General features: G+C 38.5%; 1 protein-coding gene across 1 annotated transcript in view; it reads right to left on the bottom strand.

Moving 5' to 3' along the window:
* Window positions 1–4,838: 4,838 nt before the first annotated feature.
* The window catches only part of rasl10a (RAS-like, family 10, member A), an 11,310-nt gene continuing 11,148 nt past the window's right edge, over window positions 4,839–5,000 (bottom strand). Inside the window, exon 3 of the mRNA XM_060883992.1 lies at window positions 4,839–5,000. This exon is cut by the window's right edge and continues 286 nt beyond it. The gene's annotated coding sequence lies outside the window, so the exon portion shown is untranslated.

Here is a 5,000-nt window from a genome sequence, read left to right as displayed (position 1 = left end):
GACAACCCAGAGTCATTTTATTCTTTTATTTTTAAACATTTAGTACTGAGTGAAAAAAACAAGCCAACTAGTTTTTTTTTTAAAAAAAAGAGTAGCCCTTTACACACAAACACATACACACACACACACACACACACACACACACACACACACACACACACACACACTCAGAAAGGTGACACAAAGGTACAGTTTACAAAACATCCGTCTGATCAAATCATTTACATTATTTTAACAAAACATTTAAAGGAAATGTTTAAAAAAAATGGAATACAGCATCCACATTTTACCACTTTTTATGTAGCCAATCACACGACACATATATGGTATGTTTAATATTGTGCAGTTTGGTATGTAGCGCCCCCTAGACTCTGTCCACTAGACTCTGCCTCCTAAAGGCTGAACGTTTCATTCATATCAAACACACCAAACGTGTCATGGCTGATGGACTACATTAAACAGTAAACACAGGAAATTCCTACATCTTTTTTGCCACACAACGTCACCCATCACTTCAGCTCCCAGTCTGGAGTCATGCTTTTATCTCGCACAGAATTTTCTACTGGTCTGAGATCAGGACTCCCTTTTCACTACTGTCCCTAACTCACGGTCATCGTCTTCCTGTCACGCGTCACCAAGTGAGGAGGAGATGGATTTTATTAACGAGTCACAAAGTACATTAATCAAAATGCTGTAGAATTCTAATTAATGATTATCTGTCTTTATGTGAGCCAATTAACCAGCTAACCAATCAAACAATCAGTAAAATTAGCATATGGCCTTCATTCTAAAATCAAGCATATAAACAGAACTTTCTTTTAAATATTTTCTGGAACTTTTTTGTTTTATGGTTCAACACTTAATGGACTTCTGAAAAACCAAACTTCTGTTTGTTCTGCAGAGAACATTTGATGGAATCCCACTTGAGGACAAGGTGAAGAACCTTAAAAGGTTCCACATGTGGGTTTTGTTTATCGTGATTACCCATGATGTGACTTTGTCCCTTCACCTCTGACAAGGTACAAAACCACAGCTTTTTAGATTGTTAAACATTCGTAACTTCCCTTTTATCTATTGTAGGATTCTACACAGAACCATTAAGGGTTCTCCCACAAGGAAAACTGATAGATCGTTAAGAGTTCGAAACTGAAAAAAAAATATGGAACTTTTCTCTGAAAAGGAAAGCCCTCTGTTCTTGGGTTCTGTATAGAATGTCTAATGGATTCCTGCCTGCAGACAAGGTAATAAACCGTTAATGATTCTAGATTTTTAAAGTGTATACCTCAGTGTTGTCTTTGCTTCTTCTTCTCTGTCAGGTTCACCAAGAGCTCCTCAAGATCTTTTTTCCTGAGAGAGAAACTCTGTTGTAGGGTTTTACACAGAACCTTTAACAGAATAAAAATTCAATGAGTCTTATGATTAAGGGCTCAAGATTTAAGGTACTCTGCCCTTAGTGTTCCCCTGGGTTCTATAGATAGGGAAATGGTTTTCATCTTCAAACTCTACATGGAACTTTTTTATCTGAAAGTGTTCTTTAGCTGTAACGTTAGCCCTGTGCATAGTTCTCCCTGCTAGCTTGGTGGTGTGTTGGGTTCTGTGATGAAACAAACTAAAGAGAACCTATCACTCTGAAAGGGAACATGGTGAAAATCCACTTCCTGAGAAATCTTTTGTCTTCAGATAAAGAGTTGTCCACATGGGAGCTATGAGTGCTGTGCAGAAGGAAACAGCTCTCCTGAGAAAAGCTAGCAGTTTGAGAAGGTGACATTAACGTTATAGCGGTGGAAAAGGCCCATTTCTGAGAGGACTCTAATAACCTAATCATCTCACTGACGCGAACAAACCTCTAAAGCGACCACCAGCTAACACACGTTACAAAACAGATGTTTATTAGTTTGCATCAGTGCAGTTAGACCCTGAAAAGTGTGGAATTGTTTAAAAAAACATGCAAATTCAACAAAATACACCAACAGCTCTGGTGTCTGTCTCCAGAACAGTCAGACAGTGTTTGAAATGATGTACACTATTTTAGTAGTGTAGTGTAGTGTAATGTGTAGTGTATAGTGTAGTATAGTGTCTAGGGTAGTATAGTGTAGTATAGAGTAGTGTATAGTGTAGTGTATAGTGTAGTATAGAGTAGTGTATAGTGTAGTGTATAGTGTAGTGCATAATACAGTGTACTGTAGTGTATAGTGTAGTGTAGTGTGTAGTGTAGTATATAATAGTGTAGTGTAGTGTATAGTGTAGTGTAGTGTAGTGTAGTATATAATAGTGTAGTGTATAGTGTAGTGTAGTGTAGTATAATATAGTGTAGTGTAGTGTGGTATAATATAGTGTAGTTTAGTGTATAGTGTAGTATAGTGTAGTATGTTGTAGTGTAGTGTATAATGTAGTGTATACTGTACTTTACTGTAGTGTGTAGTGTAGTTTAGTATAGTATAGTGTGTAGTGCATTATATAATGTTGTGTAGTGTGTTGTGTTGTATATTGTATAATGTAGTGTATACTGTACTGTAGTGTGTAGTGTATTAATAGCGTCAGTTTGCTCCTCATATTAGCTTCACTCATAAAGTTCATCATCAACTAGCCTCTGAGTGTCTGAGTATCTCTGTGTCTGACTGTGTTTGTTTTTCTGTGTCTGAGTGTCTGTTTGTCTGTGTTTGTTTGTCTGAGTGTCTGTGTCTGTGTTTAAGGGTCTGTGTGTCTGTGTCTGTTTGTCTGTGTGTCTGTGTTTAAGGGTCTGTGTGTCTGTGTTTGATTGTCTGAGTGTCTGCGTCTGTTTGTCTATGTGTCTAAGTGTCTGTATGTCTGTGTGTCTGTGTTTGATTGTCTGAGTGTCTGTGTGTCTGTGTCTGCGTCTGTTTGTCTATTTGTCTAAGTGTCTGTGAGTCCTAGTGTCTGTGTCTGCGTTTATTTTTTGTCTGAGTGTCTGTCTGAGTGTCTGTTTGTCTGTGTCTGATTGTTTGAGTGTCTGTGTCTGCGTCTATTTGTCTATGTGTCTAAGTGTCTATGTGTCTGTGCGTCTGAGTGTCTGTTTGTCTGTTTGTCTGAGTGTCTGTGTCACACCTTTGAGGACGTGTTTCGGTTCCTGTCAGTAAAATGTCCAAACGTGCGATGGTTAAGGCTTCTTATTTTTGATATCATTAACATGCTGTAAAAAACATTTTCACTTGTCAGTGATTCCTGAACCCCGTCCTGAGGACTCGGATGATTCCAGGCTTTGCGTGATCTCCGAGGTGGAAGTTGGGAATCCACTTTGGATTTAACGTTGTTTATAAAAGAGGAAGAAGCGCATCAGTGTTGTTCACTGCATCCAGAGCAAACAGCATGATTTCCATGGCTTATGTCACTGTGTGTGTGTGTGTGTGTGTGTGTGTTATCGTTAATCAGTGTTAAGCCACAGGAGTCGAGCTACACATGCCTGGATCTCATTAACGCTCTAAAGGAAGACATTTTTTTTGCTTTACTTTACGCTGTGCTGTTGTATACGCTGTGTCTTAAGCACTAGAGATATTTCTGATGTTTCTGTGGATCCTTTCTCATCAACAGAAACAGGAAACGTGAACAATCTGGCTGCAGAGAAAACTTGATAAGAATAGCTGGCTTATTTATATATACATTAGCTTTGTGCATCTACGAAGGGACTCTAATCTGGATGGAAAGATGGCGTCGTTTATGAGAGCATCCATCCACACGGATCTCTGTATTGCTTACGCTGAAATGAAAGTGTTTTTTTGACAATATTATGATTCGGACATCCTCAAGATTCGTCACGCAAGCTCTAACTGCTTCAGTTAAACTTATCAAAGGGGGTGGAGCTTCATGTGTTGGTGATGTCACTAATATAGCTCTGGAACTTTGGACCATTCTTGTTCAATAGCCAACACATACATTTTTGTTGACAGACTTTCTCTGTCTTTGTGTATTAATCTGATTTGGGGCGGGGCTACACTCACATTGTGATGTCACTTATTCAGGTCTATGACTTTCAACCAATCACGTTCAATATGCATCTTAATAAACGATGACTGTGTTAGCAAAGCTAGCTAGCTAACTTCAACACATTATTTTGCAAATTCTTCCTCATGATGTATAAGACTGATTCAGGGCAGGGATAAAGTTAAACTTATTTTGTGATGTCACTAATTTCGACCCAATGTGCAATTTTTTTTTAACAATTTATCAGAACTAGCTTTGAGAAGATTATTGTAGTTCTTATGGTAATGTTCAATATTTTGATGAGGTCAGGTGAGGTTACTTCAAGCTAGGTTACTAGCAGCCAGCTAGCTGATTTTGCTAAGTTAGTGATGCTGTACTGTTTGAGATGAGGATGTGGATGTTGTCCATATTCATGCTTATTCATAGATCATGTTTTTTTATGGAGGGAAAAGGTGTAGTGATTTTTCCCAGCAATTTATTTGTCTACTTAAATCATTTTTAGCGCTGTAACAATGTCACAATCAGGAAATTTAGCAGAGAAACACAGCTAGCGAGCCGTTATTTCTTGCTAATGCTACGTTTGATTTTGGCAGCCATTTTGCTGAAATGACCTCAGAGTGATGTGGATCGAAGAAATCGAAGAAATGCTACCAAAGAATGACATGCAGGAGGCTTTTGCAGCCGTTTGTGTGTGTGTGTGTGTGTGTGTGTGTGTGTGTGTGTGTGTGTGTGTGTGTGTGTGTGTGTGTGTGTGTGTGTGAAAGAGAGAGAGAGAGCAGTAAATTAAGATCTCTGTGATAGTGAAGCAGAAATCTTATCAATCTCTCTTTCTTTCTGTCTTTCTCTCGCTCTCTCACTCCCTCTCTTTCTGTCTCTCTCTCTGTCTGTTTGTCTCTCTTTATGTCTCTCTCTCTGTCTCTCTCTAAACAATTTCCTAAATATGAGAAATGTCTTATCGGAATCTGACGGTGCAATTGATTCATTTCTCTTTCGTTCTCTTTGTGTAGAAGAAAAATAAAACAAATCCAGAACCGAAGGAAATTCTGCGTCACACGATCCTG

The sequence above is a fragment of the Tachysurus vachellii genome, chromosome 12 (genome assembly GCF_030014155.1).
Source record: "Tachysurus vachellii isolate PV-2020 chromosome 12, HZAU_Pvac_v1, whole genome shotgun sequence".
NCBI classification, from domain to species: domain Eukaryota; kingdom Metazoa; phylum Chordata; class Actinopteri; order Siluriformes; family Bagridae; genus Tachysurus; species Tachysurus vachellii.
This window is presented reverse-complemented; position numbering and strand designations above follow the sequence as displayed.